Genomic DNA, 16,999 nt, shown 5'->3' with positions numbered 1-16,999 from the left:
CAGCTGCTTTTTTTTTTTTTTTTTTACACTCATGTCCGTGCAGAAATGTGCGAGAACAAAAATAGAAAAACAGGCGATCCCAATTCCAACAGAGAGCTTTCAACATGGTCTGGAGCACATTATGAAGGCAGCGAATGTCCCGACCAGACTTAAAATGTTGGATTTCTCTTTTGGTTTCATTCTCAGGCCCCGTTTGCTCTTGGGTGAAAACGCCAAAATATATTTTATCAGATGTGCCTTTCATTTAGACCAGAGATCTTCAACATGGGGTCTGTGACCCCCGGGGGATCCTCAGAGTTACTGCAGGGGGGCCGCCAAATTATTGTTTGATACATTTTTTTTTAAATTTCATTTACACAATGTTGAAGATAGGCTTAATATAGTTAAGGTACCCACTGGTAGCCATGCAGATACATCTAAGCTTAATGATTCACTGTGACTTCCACATGCATGTTTAACATTAAAACATGATGTATACTTAATAAAGAATTATCCCTTCATTTTCTTCCATCCAGCCCAGTTCAATATATACAATATATGTAGTAGGGGGTCCCTGCTCCGTCTCTCTTTTAGCTACGGGGTCCTTGGCTTGAAAACCGTTGTAGACCCCTGGTTTAGACGGCGTCGGCGTTTTTGGGGCTTAAAAAACCAAAAAAGTGAAACCACCTCCAGAGTGGAAAACTTTAAAACGCTCCAACTTCGCAAAAGTCTGCTCCGACCTGCTCTTGTCGCGTACGCGTTTACGTCACAGGCATGCGCCAGTAAACATGTCGGATGTTTAATTGACAGTCTGTAAATCTGAGTTTCTCCGCAAAGAGTAATGCAAAAGCACCACTTTAATTCTTGTGTTTACCAGAGATGTGCTCGTACGTTTCTTGGAAATAAGTCATTCAGCATGAAAAAAAGCATCAAACATGACTAGTGGACTAAAGAGATCTAAGTTGACTAAGACCAAAACTACCGATTAGTCGACTAATCGACTAAGAAGGAGCAGCCCTACGTCGGACCTTCAAGTACAGGATACTGCTGAAGAAATTGGGTCCATATGTCTATATATATTTTGACTGGCAGTACTCACAGTCCACGCCCTGTTGTGGCTTTGTAATCTAAGGTTGTTTGGAGCTATAGCTCCACCTCCTCGTCTGTCCAGACAAAATTTGCTTCACCACGTTTTGGTTTTGCGCTACTATGGAGAGAAGTAGAAGGAAGGTTCTACGCAGGCACGCGGACTTGGTGGTGTTGTGCGGCAGTGCTTGAGACTACCACCTAGCTGCCTGGTGTGCATACCACATCAGATTTCACACACTTTTGTGTAGAGCTGGGCAATGTATCGATATTATATCGATATCGTGATATGACATAAGTGTTGCGTTTTCCTGGTTTTAAAGGCTGCATTACAGTAAAGTGATGTACTTACCAGAATGTTCTAGCTGTTCTATTATTGGCCTTTTCCCCACTTAGTCATTATATCCACATTAATGATGATTATTTATCTAAAATCTCATTGTGTAAAGATTTTGTGAAAGCACCAATAGTCAACAGTACAACATCGTTGCGGTATCGATATCGAGGTATTTGGTCAAAAATATCGTGATATTTGATTTTCTCCATATCGCCCAGCCCTACTTTTGCGTCACCATATGCACGCAGATCCCCCCCCCCACCCAAACGCTCGTCTAAACACGGAATAAAGAGTGAGAACGCAACGCCACTTTTGCGTTTTCTCTTCAGATTGTTTCCGTCTAAACATAGCCTAAGTTGTAATCAACAAACCCTTCCACTCCTTCATTTTTACATTCCCTTCCTCCTCCTGGAGCCTCGGGGCGTACCAGGCACCACAACTCCCAGCTCTCTGGCTCTGAATGAGAGAGGAGAGAAGAGCAGGGGTTTCTTTCTAGGAGCACGTGGACCAAACTTTGGATTTCAGAGTGAAAGAATTCAATGTGTGTACTCGATTTCGACACAATATCACAGCAGTCTTTCTTTATCCAGTTTTCAGCTGAAATCACGACTCCAGATATAAATACATAAAAAAAATCTAATAAATTAAGTTACACAAAGAAAGTTTCAGAGACAATTTGTGTTCTACTTTCTTCCCACTTTGCGTCTGGAAGTTTTTACGGTGTTGAAATGTTTCTGCTACATATAGTACAGGCCAAAAGTTTGGACACACCTTCTCATTCAATGCATTTCCTTCATTTTAATGACTATTTACATTGTGGATTCTCACTGAAGGCATCAAAACTATGAATGAACACATATGGAATTATGTACTTAACAAAAGAAGCGTGAAATAACTGAAAACATGTCTTCTATTTTAGATTCTTCAAAGTAGCCACCCTTTGCTTTTTTATTAATAAGGGAAACAATTCCACTAATTAACCCTGACAAAGCACACCTGTGAAGGTAAAACCATTTCAGGTGACTACCTCATGAAGCTCATTGAGAGAACACCAAGGATTTGCAGAGTTATCAAAAAAAGCAAAGGGTGGCTACTTTGAAGAATCTAAAATATAAGACATGTTTTCAGTTATTTCACACTTTTTTGTTAAGTACATAATTCCATATGTGTTCATTCATAGTTTTGATGCCTTCAGTGAGAATCTACAATGTAAATAGTCATGAAAATAAAAAGGAAACGCATTGAATGAGAAGGTGTGTCCAAACTTTTGGCCTGTACTGTACTGTACTTCTCCTCTGGTATTGATAACATCAGCCTCCTCCTGTTTCTCTTCAGTTTATGGCTGCACGATATGAGGATAATATGCAATAACGTTGAATATCCCCATAGCAATATGACTTACGATAAATAAATAAAAAATGTAAATCCAATTTTAAACAAATGAAAAGGAAATCATTTTCAACATTCTTTTAGTGAACAAATTTCACATTGAACACATTTTAAATTTTAAAGTGCAGTTATCTCCTGACAGTTTGGACTAAAGACAAGGCGGTTTCTCCTCATTAATGTCGGTCTTCTGACAGACGGTTCGGAAGGCTTACACACTGTTATTTCACTCGTGCAGAAATGTGCAGGAGGTGCGTGAAGCAACAACAATAAACTCTCATCTTATTGGTGACAATCTCCCTTCCCTGCTCTATTTGCAGCCTGAAATTTAAATCTCAAATTAGCACACAAAACACAAAAAGAATCTTGTGCGTCTTTCGAGATATGATGCAGCCTTTCACGATGTGTTTCATAGTAGATATTGCGATGACGGTAAAAAGCGATATACTGTGCAGCCCTACTTCAGTTTAGTTAAGTTTTAGTTCATTTAGTTTATTTTGAACATAAAAGATAAATAAGAAAATGTACATTTGAGTAAAGGCAAGAAAAAACTAAAGACATAAACGTGAATAGCTCAAAATGCGTACAGTAACACGCCATTTGGCTTCAGGAAAGTCATGATGCCATGTTGGCTACACAGGCGCCCAAAGATTTCCAAAAAACAAACCGTTGGTATTCTTCACTTATTTATATGCATGTATGTATATATACATACATTTATGGACAGAAACAAGACATCTTCCATCTACATTTGCATTTCTGTAAGAACTGTTTAATCCCAGTGAGTTTTCTTTAAGTCATACGTCTGATTTGTTTGTTTGTGTTTAAGCAGGTTTCTGTTTTACATCCACTGCTGAGAAAATGCAGTCGAGCCGGCCGTCGTGTCCCAAAGTGATAAAGTGATAAGTCGTGTCACTCCCTCCTGTATGATTAAAACAATCCATCAGAAGTTAACAGAAAGCCACTTTTTGTTTTGTTTGTTCGGAGCTTTGTTTTCATATCAGCTGCTTCACGTTACGCTCCGATTCCCCCTCCCAGTGTTGGAGATAATCCACCATAAACTCTTCTTGCTGGCAAACATCTTCACATCTTTTTGTTTACAGCGCCTTTATAATCCATGGCAGCGGTTCACGTCTCGCTCGCTTTGACGACTTCACTGTTTGCTGACAAAGAAATGTGTGAATAAAGTTGTTTGTTTACTGTCTTTTGTACTTTTAATTCCCCTCTCTCCCATGCTGCTGCAACAATGTGAATTTCCCCGTTGTGGGATTAACAAAAGGATTTTGAATCTTGAATACAAGAAAACTACTTACACACATGTACCGCAAAACAATGGAAAAATGTTTTGATTCTGACAATAAATGCTCCACTAAAAGCCTAATCTGCTACATGTTTGCTTTGAAAATGACGAGATATTAACAGTTAGAGGATTATTTTCATTACAGATATTAATTATTTATAATTTGTCCAAGTTGCCCATTTTCAAATTGCTAGTTTTAAAGCTTCTCAATGTGATGATTTACTGCCTTTTCTTTGTCGTGTCCGATTGTACAAAAAATATTTTTGGGGTTTGGAATGTTTGAATAAATCGGCTGAATCCCAAATCTCTTATTTGAGATCTCCTCACTCCTGAACCAAAAATTGTTCTGGATCTCTTCTGTGTTCTGTCTATGAGCGAGGATGGATCCCTGAGGAGCTATGAGCGAGGATGGAGCTATGAGCAAGAATGGAGCTATGAGCGAGGATGGAGCTATGAGCAAGAATGGAGCTATGAGGAGCTATGAGTGAGGATGGATCTCTGAGGAGCTATGAGCGAGGATGGATCTCTGAGGAGCTATGAGCGAGGATGGATCTCTGAGGAGCTATGAGCGAGGATGGCTCTCTGAGGAGCTATGAGCGAGGATGGATCTCTGAGGAGCTATGAGCGAGGATGGATCTCTGAGGAGCTATGAGCGAGGAGGGATCTCTGAGGAGCTATGAGCGAGGAGGGATCTCTGAGGAGTTATGAGCGTGGAGGGATCTCTGAGGAGTTATGAGCGAGGATGGATCTCTGAGGAGCTATGAGTGAGGATGGCTCTCTGAGGAGCTATGAGCGAGGAGGGATCTCTGAGGAGTAATGAGCGTGGAGGGATCTCTGAGGAGTTATGAGCGAGGAGGGATCTCTGAGGAGCTATGAGCGAGGAGGAATCTCTGAGGAGCTATGAGTGAGGAGGGATCTCTGAGGAGCTATGAGTGAGGAGGGATCTCTGAAGAGCTATGAGCGAGGACACACAAGTAGTCTTCCCGGAAGCTGTACAGCTGAAAGCCGTTGCTAACTCCGCTGAAAAACTCACATGGAAGAGAAAAGGACGTCTCATGCCTCTAAAAAAAACACATTTTCTCATTTCCTCTATCCTTGCTTGATTTCCTCAAGTCTCTCCCATGCTTCCTCAGTGGGACGGACTAAGAGGCGAGGAAGGAAAACAAGTAAAGGAAGCAGGGATGCAATTTAACGACCGAGGAAGTACCCATCATCTCGGGCTTTGGGATAATATAGCTGGCACCTTTCACATTTTAAAGACAAAACAACTGATTAAAATCAAAAGAATTATTGCCAGATTATTCGATACTAAAAGCAATTGTTAGTTTCAGTCCCACTGTAGTGTGTGAGGGGCAAATGCTCATGTAATGTTTGCTATGAGGGAACTTTTGCATGATGCTGTTATTCTTAGAACATTTTAGTCCTATTCTGAAAAAGATCATTTGACAGTTTGGACTAAAAACGAGGCACATTTTTCTTCTGACAAAGACAGTTCTGAAGGCTTACACACTCTTTGACTCGTGCAGAAATGTGCAGGAGGTGCGTGGAGCAACAACAACAATAAACGCTTTTGTTGTCATCTTCCCTCGCTGTTCTATTTGTAGCCTGAAATTTAAATCTCATATTAGCAGAGCAGAGATGAACAAAGGAGGCGTTTCTCTGAAACTCGTGTTTATCATTTAAAGTTTAACTTTGGTCAATTTGTCCCTCACACAGGCTTTTTCTCTCTTAAAGGGACAGTTACACATTTTGGGAACAGTCTGGCTCTTTCCATACTTCAAAAACTTTCGCCTGCCAACATGTCAAAAGCTAAAGTAACGTGACGCATAGGATTTGTAAATTTATGGATTTCTTGGCAGTGAGAGGGACCCAAAACAATAACGCTGCGAGACAGAAAATCCAAACAATGAGCTGAAAGACACTCAAATGCCCCCGTAGAGCTGTAGAGTCGGGTGATTATCTGAAGGTTCGTCGACAAGCAGCACCTTTCACATCATCCATCATTTCATAAATTGTTAATACATTTAATATAATAATTATTAGTGCAGCTCTGAAGTGTATTTATTTACTGTGTCTTATTGGAGAAGAACCTTCCATTCCTGTAACTCCCTTACACAGCGAACATCTCCAAATATTTTCATTATCGATTAATTTGCAGATTATCTTCCTGATTGTTTGTTTATGAAATGTGAAAGGTGCCGGCTACAAATGTCCTAAAACCTGAGATGAGTTTTGTCAAAGAGTTTAAATGCTGAAGCAAACAAATATTTGTTTTAAGATTTGCATAATTCATTAAAAAAAAAAAAAAAAAAAAAAATCCCAAAACACGTGTAATGTTTTGAATCTGCCGAAAATTGTCAACAATACAGCAGATTAATTAATTAATTAATTAATTAATTAATTATTTATAATAATATTTACATGAATAAAAGACCTAATGTTGATACCAACGTTTTCACTAGTCAGGCGGAGATCTCAACCCCCTTGGTGGTGTTGAACCCAAAGTTACCTTTGGTATCGGTTGGTACCCCAAGGGTACCAACCGTTTAGGCACTGATCGAAAAATGCCTTGTCATTCAATACCTAAAGGAGTAAACCTCATCAGCGCCAGGCCAGCGAGCCAATAAGCACACTGCATGGATCTAGCAATATCCAATAATGCTACTGATTGGCTGTCTAACGTTACAGATCATAGAGACACACAGGAAAAACGGCTCATGTGTGTGTGTTAAATTTTGAGAGGCTTGCCTACAGTTAGTTGTAAAGGAGCGTAATGTAAAATGTTGTAATTTCTGTTAAAATTTATTTTATACAATTGATAATAAAAAGTATCGGTACTGAATTCCAGGTATCGGTATTGAACATTTTTGACAATGCCCAGCCCTAATTGTTTCTGCAGATTCTTTACTCGATTCATCAATTCATCGTTCGGTCTATAAAATGTCAGAAAAGTAGCCAAAAAACGCACACCACGTTTTCTCAAAGCCCAAGAAGATGTATTTAAACTGTTCGTTTTGTCCGAACGACAGTCCAAACCCTTAAAAAAAATGATTCACTTTACAGTCAGAAATGACTGTAAAGACTGTAAAGCCTTTAAAAATGACTAAAACTATGATTAAATGGTCTTAATAGTTGCAGATTACTCGTTGCAGCTGTATTTCACAGGAAATGTTGCACATAAACACACACGTACACTGTATAAACAACCGCACTTACACACTCTTTCAGTAACACAACTCTCTCTCCCTCTCCTCTCACAGTCCCACTCTGACTGGACACCCAAACAATGGCAGCTTTCATTCAGACACTATTTCCTCTCCGCTAACAAAAGGGAGAAACTTGACACACGGTGAGGCTGCTCGGCCTTTACATAGCCTCGGAACAACACAGGCAGCCGCGGCCGTTTGAAAAGAAGCTCTTTTTCTCACCGTGAGACTTGGTTTTCTCGGACACCGGACACGGCCGTTAACTTCAGGCGATGTAAAGATGTTCTACGCCTCGTCGAAAGTAACTCAAGCTGGCAAAAACAGGTGTGAACACGTACACTTCCTACATGGCTGTGTGATCAGCATGTTGACCTGGGGATTTCATTTTACTCCCTCACTCTGGAAAGTGGAACGGCTTTAAGGACAGAAAGGCTTCGTGTCATATAATTGCGAGGCTTTGAATGCCTCGTGTTATGTTTGGCAAGTGGAATTCAAAATCTGAATTTGTGACAAAAAGTTACAATTATGTGGATTTTGCCTTGAAGAGAGGTGCATACATAAACAAGCAGAACATGTTAAACATTAATATGAAATAAACAGAAACAAATGTATTCAGGAAAAGTCATGATGCCATGTTATGCCATTTATACATATACATACATACATACATACATACACATACATATACACACATACATACACACACAGTACAGGCCAAAAGTTTGGACACACCTTCTCATTCAATGTGTTTCTTTATTTTCATGACTATTTACATTGTAGATTCTCACTGAAGGCATCAAAACTATGAATGAACACATATGGAATTATGTACTTAACAAAAACTCTGCAAACCCTTGGTGTTCTCTCAATGAGCTTCATGAGGTAGTCACCTGAAATGTTTTTTACTTTACAGACCGTGCTTTGTCAGGGTTAATTAGTGGAAGTTTTTCACTTATTAATAAAAAAGCAAAGGGTGGCTACTTTGAAGAATCTAAAATATAAGACATGTTTTCAGTTATTTCACACTTTTTTGTTAAGTACATAATTCCATATGTGTTAATTCATAGTTTTGATGCCTTCGGTGATAATCTACAATGTAAATAGTCATGAAATTAAAAGGAAACGTATTTGAATGAGAAGGTGTGTCCAAACTTGGCCTGTACTGTATGTATGTATGTATGTATGTATGTATGTATGTATGTATATATATATATATATATATATATATATATATATATATATATATATATATATATATATATATAAATAAAATAACTGTTAGGGGGGGTGGGGAGAGTGTAACATGGTTAATAATGCTTCCACTTCCCATTTACCAGAAGTACTGTATATATTTGTGTATTTTGGTTTAGTATCACTTTTAAATAATATGTCTGCGGTTGTATTTAGGGAATGACGCACCTTATGTTCTTTCCAGTTTAACTTTATTTCAGGTTTATTTTAAGAGATTGTTCATTTTTGTTCATTATATCCAGGGCTTTAAATTAACTTTTTTTAATCCTCAGCCAACACGGATAATAGATTTCTAAGTTACCAGCCTATCAGATTTTCCACTAGCCACATGTTTGGTTGTTTTTTTTTCCCTAACTAACTTTACTTTAATTTCAGCATTGCTCGTAATCGATACCACACGTTAGACGCGTAGCCAACAGTTGTACTGTGTCACGACAGAGTGTTCATGGGAAATGTAGGAATAATACTACAAGCAGTATTGCTGGATAAAGATTATGTTTCCAAGCCAAACACACACAAAACCACCCAAATTTCTTGGCAGAAAATAGACCAATCTGGAAGCAATGAGTCAAACTGCAAATTTAAACAGATGTAGTATTATTTGCTTCATTTATCACCAGCCAAATTGGCCCACCAAAATTAAGTTGTACGTTAATTTAAAGCCCTGATTATATCAATGTATACGGTGTGTGTACAGAGCAGGTTACAATGACAGCACAAATTAAGGGCGAGTGTCGATCTACGTATTCTAGGGCTGCAACTAACGATTATTTTCATCGTAGATTCATCCGTTGATTTGTTTTCTCGATTAAAATCGATTTTTGTTTGCTTAATTAGTCGTTTTGTCCACAACTCAAAAGATATTTAGTTTACGGTCACAGAGGAGAGAAGAAACTTTATAATATTCCAGCAAGTCCTTCAAACCACACAACGATATTGGACAGTTATTCCTTCCCTCTAATACGACCCACGGGAGAGTTTTTTCCGCCATATATATATATATATATATATATATATATATATATATATATATATATATATATATATATATATATATATATATATATATATATATATATATATTTATATATATATATAGATAGATATATATATATATATATTTATATATATATATATATATATATATATATATATATATATATATATATATATATATATATATATATATATATATATATATATATATAGAGAGAGAACGTAACGTTCACGGATTTAAAAACATGCCACTAACGTTCGTACCATAGAAATACAATGGATAGAATATACGGAATTATCAAAATAGTTGCAGATTAATTTAATAGTTAACAAAACAAAGTGGGGGTCCCCCCTCCTCCTGAGTGTGTCAGCGAGGGAACCCCACCCACATCCATTATCAGCGTGTTGACCGCTCGGCAGTGGCAAAACCAGTTTGGGCCTCCCAGACGTCTCTATTCCCAGTCAACTGAAAGGAGCAAGCTGTGCCGGTTTCTATGGTGACGCTGCAGCAGCGGGAGGTGTGTGTGTGTGTGTGTGTGTGTGTGTGTGTGTGTGTGTGTGTGTGTGTGGGAAAATGGAGTCGCTCTAATCTCATGCTTGTTGAGAAACAAAATCAGGCGCTCACTCCCACAACGTGAAGCACGTCAACAGAAATCTCGGCTTTGTTTCGACAAAAACATCTACCGAGCTTCATCAAGTCTCGTTTTTCCTCTTACACTCAAACTCATCACAGCGATCACTAAAACTCTGATCTCCTTACTTCACCGCTGTGTTCGCCTGTTTCAGGCGTGTTGTACCCTGGTCAGGCACCGGCCTACATTAGTGATCTGCTGCACCCTTCTTATGTTGTCAGCAGATCTTTGAGGTCCTCTGATACTAAGCTGAACACTAAAGGTGACAGAGCTTTTCAAACGCGTTGCCTCATGTTTTAAGAGTGGCTGCCTCTGCCGACATCTTTATAACGCAGCTAAAGACACATCTTTTTAGTAGGGGTGGGGGAAAAAAAATCAATACAGCATAGTATCGCAATATTTTTCGTGGCAATACTGTATCGATACACAGACGCCAAGTATCGATCTTTTATTATACATGTGTTGGTCTGCTTGACAATCCCATTTTGCAGCAATACAATTGAAGTGAGATGAACAAACAGAGAAATGTATCTTTTTTTTAGATAAAACTGATTTTTCCTTTTGGGGTCATAATTTAAAATTGGGAAAAATTTGAAGTTGGAAAAAAGGTAATAAATTGCAATACATCGCAGGATATTGCAACATGTTTAAAATCGCAATATCATCGTATCGTGACATAAGTATCGTGATGATATCGTATCGTGAGGCCTCTGGTGATTCCCGCCCCTACTTTTGAGTCAGGCGTTCGTTTAACCACATTGTTGACTGTATGTATTTTATGCTTTTGTGTTTAATGACTTACTGCGATTTATTGTGCTTTTCATGATTATCGATGTTATAATGTAACTTTATTTGGCCTGTGAAGCACTGTGTGTACATATTCTATTTTCTCGATTAAATTGATCTTGTTTGCTTAATTAGTCATTCTGTCCACAACTCAAAGATATTCAGTTCACTGTAACAGAGGAGAAAAGAAACTAGAAAATATTCACATTTATAAAAGCTGCAATCAGAGTTTTTTCAATCAAATTTGGACTTTTTTTAAAATAAAAAATGAATCAATTAATCTTTGCAGCTCCATTTAGATGACAAGAAGAAAAACACTTAAAATATCACCAGACTTAAGCCCAGTTCAGACCAGAGATTCGCGACCAATGAGACGAGACGGTGTCTCCATAGCAACGCCTCTTTGTACTTCCGTTCTAAATTCAGACTTTTAGGCTTTTTTGTAGCTGGATCATTCATCATCATTTGTTACGTCTAAATATGAATGTGGATTACGTTAGTGATGGTGAGATGTCACACTTCTAGTGATGAATGGTTCAGTGTGAATTCCCTGCTACTTAAAACAAAGAAGATGGCCGCTGCTGCTGGCAGTTAGGCAAGCCGATACCGATTTTAGCCGATTCCGATTTAATTTTTTCTAATCACGTTACAGCACACACAAATATTTATTTTCTATCTTTTCTTTAATACAACATTTTGCACAGAACATAGAACGCTTTTGGAACAGATAATAGATCACTATAAAACAGGTAAGGGATAATGTAGAGGCTGATTCAAGACAACCCTGTTGGGGTTGTATTCGCTATAACAACCGCCTCGCTCTAACCCGCTTAATACATGGCTACTTACCAAATAAATCAATAATTTGACTAATAACTTGACAAAATATTGATTTAAATGGGAGTTTATTGATTTAAATACGATTGTACTGCTTCCACTATAGAGAAAATAGTCCATTCCGTCTCTACGGTTGGAATCCTGCGTCCATAGCAACGTAAAAACTCTGTAATGCAATCTTTCGTCTATTAGCTACTCAACACCACCTTACGGGCTGTGGTAGTAGCCCTATATTTTATGGGGTGCTGCCGTGGTGGACCAATGACCCAGCTGCTGTTTTAATCACTGCAGGAAGTGACACAACATTAGCTGACGCGTTGTAGTGAGCTAGCGGGCTCTCGGCTGCTCTAATTTACATTAAACTGAACATTTCTGTTGACGGTGAAGTGAGACTCGGTGAATCGCTTCTTTGGGAATATTTATGTGGACCTTTATGTCCTCATTCATCTCGTTTCCTTTTTGCAGAGCCGCTGCATGTTGACACACCTGTAAGTTAACGTTAAACAAGTTGCAATATAAGCTAACTAATTAGCGTTGTTGTCCCTACGGCTGTTACTGCGTAGCTAGCGATCATAGACGGTATAGAAAGATATTAGCGATAGACGCTCATCACATCTGCTGTCATTGCTTGGAGGACAGAAGTTGCTCCACGTTTCCCCACTTTTTGCCACAGCTGATAGGCTAAATTATCCGGACTTCTTTCAGCGGATTGATTGATAGCTGTCCTCCAGAGTGAACAGAACTGCGTCCATGGCAACGCTCTGCTTTTGCATGGCAACGGTGTGTTACCCTTAGCAGCGGTCTGTTATCACAGACCACATTCTACATTAGAATTCAACCAAGCCATGTAATAAAACTATATAAATTACTCCTGGTGTGGGAAATTCACACACATCTAAAAAGGTCAATGTTTGAACCATTTCCTTCTTCTCACATCCAATATCACACTAAAAAGAATGTGATTTGGGTTTTTGGTGTTGTCCCTCCACGCCCTACTGTCTCCTTGCAGGTGTTGCATATTGCAAACTTGTTATCTTCTGCACACGCTGAAGAATCTCCAAACAGCCGACATGTTGCAGGTTAATTCACGAGGTTCCCGACATGTGGGAGAATAGCGCGGACACGCGCTTCACACCGCGAGCGGGTACGCGCCACACACGGCGGAAAAGCTGAGAGAAAGGAAATAGAGACTTCTGTTGTCAGTTAATTGTAGCGTTGACCGGCATGAAATCGCCAGAGGTCAGACTGACCTGCCGGTCGCCGGTCATGGCCGAGCACGTGAAAACCGGCCAATTCCGGTCACCGGCCGGTCCCGCCCCCTCGGATTGAGCCCTGACCAATGGTGAGTTCCCAGACCCGACATCTGGATGTGGGTCTGGCTTGTCCAAAAAAACTAAACCAGCTGACTTCTCTATTGGCTGCTGAAACAGGAGACGTCTCTTACGTTCTAAAACCAGCCTCTGGAGACTCCACCAGCTGAGTCTCAGCGACGCACGCCATCAGCTGGTTGGAGTCGAGCTGAGACGGCCGAAACTCTTCCCTGCGACTTTCTAAAACGGTTTTGTCTCGTCGCGAATTTTTGGTCTGAACTGGTCTTTATCCAGATCCCTGTGGTGGTTTCAGGATGATCATCAACCTTTTATGAAACGCCGGTTTCACTTTTTTTCTGCAACAACTTTCAACTCAACTCCAACATGTTGTTTTTCTGTGGAGGAGAAATGAGAGCAGCTCGAGTGGCTCGAACCTGATTGAACTCATAATTACCCTTAACTAAAGCGGGTAAACAGGGTAAACAGGGTAAACAGGTTATGGACTCGGTTATGTGAGTCTCTGCTGAAGATGACATGCAGCTGTTATTTCAGAGCTTTTCCTGGTTTTAGCCAGCACCAAAAGGAAAATCACCATGGCCAAAATGTTAGAAATTGAGAATGTTAAATAAAATAATAATTCGCAATTCAAATCCTTTTTCGAATGGGTTTGAGAGCAATTTACCAAACAAGGGTTGAACGAGCAGAACATAAACTTGAATTTGAGAGCTGCTCTCAGTTTTAACGAGCAGAGTCTGGCTCTACCGGACTCTCCCGGTGATTTTAACGGTAGTATTTAAATATTAATATTATTTTTTGAAGCAGTTTTGTTAATTGGAGCTTAATTTAACTCAAACATAATAGGCGTTTGGTTTATGAAATTGTCAGAAATCACAGGAAAATGCATGGATCAAAGGCACAATCTGAGTCAGGAAAAAAAAAAAATGCATATTTGTTAGAAACATCCAACATACAGAAGTGTGTTTCACTATTTTCCACACACACACACACACACACACACACACACACACACACACACACACACACACACACACACACACACACACACACACACACACACACACACACACACACACACACACACTTCAAGATCTCAGAATGAAGACGAAGTGGTTGTGTGTGTGTCTATGTGTGTTTGTGTGTAAACACTCCTCCAACAGGATCCCTTCCACCAAACACTCTTACTAGTTTCCTGTGTGTGGAAAGGTAATTAAGGTCACGCTGTAGTGAAGCTCCACCTGCAGCTAAACTGATTTACAGCCCCCCCACCACCCCCGGATGGATGCTAGCGGAGAAATCCGAAATACTGACTGATGGCCCCCTGCACGACACTGACCCACATTCCCATCTGTAGCACTCACAAACACGCAACAGCCGGTCGATACACTCTGCAGGAGAAGAGCGGGATGTTGCGTCGTTGTGAAGTCGCGTCGGTCAGATTCCCCCTCGGGCCGACACAAAACCGTCGATCAACTTGATTCCACTTTGTTGGGTTGGAGTCATTTTTTTATGAAAATGACAGTTAAACTTCTCCGATGTCAGCTTTGTTAGATGTGGATATTGTTCTAGTTTCTTCTCTCCTCTGGGACAGGAAATTGAATATCTTTGAGTTATGGACAAAACGAGACATTTTGACGACATCATCTTGGGCTTTTGGGAAACACTGATCCACATTTTTTTTTTTTTTTTTTTGTGTAGCAGAAATGATTCGAGTTCCTGTTGTGGGAACCACAGATCGAAACCATCGTGGGACACGGAAACTCTCTAAACTATATTAAATAAAAGTCTAAATCTGGTCTCCAGAACAACTGGCTCTACCAACCAACATTAAGTTTGCTGAGAATGTGGACTGTTTTAAAAAAGGGACAAGTGAAGGCTCACCTGTTAAGGCTAGCTTTTGGGTAGCCTATGTCTTTTTATTTATTGACAATTGTATCCGTTGTATTTGTATTTTATTCTATTGACTATTTTTACCATGTTTTCATTGTCTATGCACATTGTAAAGCACTTTGCGACTTTGTCTGTGAAAAGCGCTGTATAAATAAATGTACTTATTTTAGTTAAAGAGCTAGATCACAGAAACAGGTTTATGTTTTTCAGACTTTCCTCTAATCTTTACATTTTTTTTCTTGTCAAATATGGGATATTTGTATTCATCTTTGGAGCCTTTAAAATCAGAATCAGAATGGGTTTTATTGCCAAGTACGTTTTTTAACACAGACAAGGAATTTGTTTTGGTGTTGTTGGTGCACATCACACATTCTCTAAATGGAATATTAAACAATATAAGTATAGGTATAAACAATATAAGTATATGTACACAGTATGTATTAAATTCAAAATATGGATAGAAATACAAATTAAAAAAATAAAATAAATAAGTAAAGAGCAATCAAAATAAAGAAAAAAAGATTAGACTGTGGTTGAACTGGTAACAACCAGGAGACACATGCAACCAGTAAGGAGCCAATACTGGTTTGTTTTTGGGGGAATCACGAGTCAAACAAAGTGAGAAATGCGGTTTCGAAAGCTTTTACATAATGCAACTCACTTGTAAAAAATAAATCCTTTTAACCTTTGGTCAAATAATGTCTTTAAATATGAGATTACTGAATTAGCATGCAATAAGTGATAGGCCCTATCTGTCCAATAGCTCTGCGTGAAGTCCACTTTGGGTTGAAAGTCCAACAGAGTTGATCAATTTCAGTTTCTGTTGCACCAAATGACATGCAGAAAACAGACGTTTTTTCAACCAGAGCGGTCCTTAGTCTTACACAACTTTAAATAAGACAGTAAAGTTCTGACAGACTTGGAAGTACTGACATTTCTTTTTGTGTTTTGTGCTCAATAGCCAAGAACAGATACTTGGATACCTAAAAGTACTTCAAATAAAAGTATTTCACTCCAGTTTGAACTTGAAACGTGTATTTCAGTGTGTCTCACACACACACACACACACACACACACACACAAGTTAGCCAGCGGTCTGACAGTGAAGCTCCTCATTGTGTCAAACACATAAATCATGCACACAGGCGCCACATCATCAGCCAGGTTCACTTTAAATTACAATCCTAAAAACAGCTTCCAAATGTGGCCGCTTCCCACAAAACTACACCGATCAATCGACGAGCTGAGGATCGATCTCGCAGCCTCGCGCAGCAGCCTCGTGTTCACGGACAAATCAGGAATTAAGAGAGAAGCAGCTTCCTTCTGCAAAACCACAGTCTCGCTTTGTGGTTTTTACTTACGTTTTTGTTGCGTTCAACTGCGGAGAGGAGCGGTGTGTGCGGAGAGCTGTGCGGGTCTTGTGAGCGGAGCAACCTCTCGTCTCGTCTGGACAACAAAGCGAAGCGAACAGCAACAGAGACCGGACTGAACCGAGTCTCAGACTGAACCGAGAGAAGGAGTCTCAGACTGAAACGAATCCCAGACTGAACCGAGTGAAGCAGCAGAAGTCCCGGCAGCAGCAGCAGAGTCCTCCGGTCCCCACCATGTGGCAGATACGGGAACTAACGAGTCAGATAAAGTCCTCCTTTAACCCCTAAATCCCCGCGGAGCATCACCTCTTGTTTCCTTTCCTCCTTCCCTTTCCTTTAATTTCCTCCTTCCATTTTCTCTCCTCCTATCATTTTCTCTTCTTTTCCTTTCCTCTTCTTTCCTTTCCTCCTTTCATCTTTACCTTTTCTTTTCATTGCATTTCCTCCTTTTTTTCCTTTCCTCCTTTCCTCTTCTCCATTCCTTTTATTTTCCTTTCCTCCTTTTGTTTCCTCTCCTCTCCTCCATTCCTTTTCTTTCCTCTTCTCCTTTCCTTTACTCCTTTCTTTCCTCTTTTCTTTCCTTTCATTTCATCCTTTCCTTGCTTTTCCTCTTCT

The 16,999-nt window shown here is 39.5% G+C and overlaps 1 protein-coding gene across 1 annotated transcript in view; it reads right to left on the bottom strand.

The window, feature by feature from the left end:
- Positions 1 to 16,628, bottom strand: part of LOC114555291 (CD82 antigen) — a 42,969-nt gene extending 26,341 nt beyond the window's left edge. The window contains exon 1 of the mRNA XM_028577593.1: positions 16,376 to 16,628. The gene's annotated coding sequence lies outside the window, so the exon portion shown is untranslated. The remainder of the gene's footprint in view (positions 1 to 16,375) is intronic.
- Between the last annotated feature and the right edge of the window lie 371 nt (positions 16,629 to 16,999).

This window comes from Perca flavescens, chromosome 1 (assembly GCF_004354835.1).
Source record: "Perca flavescens isolate YP-PL-M2 chromosome 1, PFLA_1.0, whole genome shotgun sequence".
Lineage (NCBI taxonomy): Eukaryota > Metazoa > Chordata > Actinopteri > Perciformes > Percidae > Perca > Perca flavescens.
Note: the sequence above shows the minus strand (reverse complement) of the source record. Positions and strands in the feature narration are given on the sequence as shown.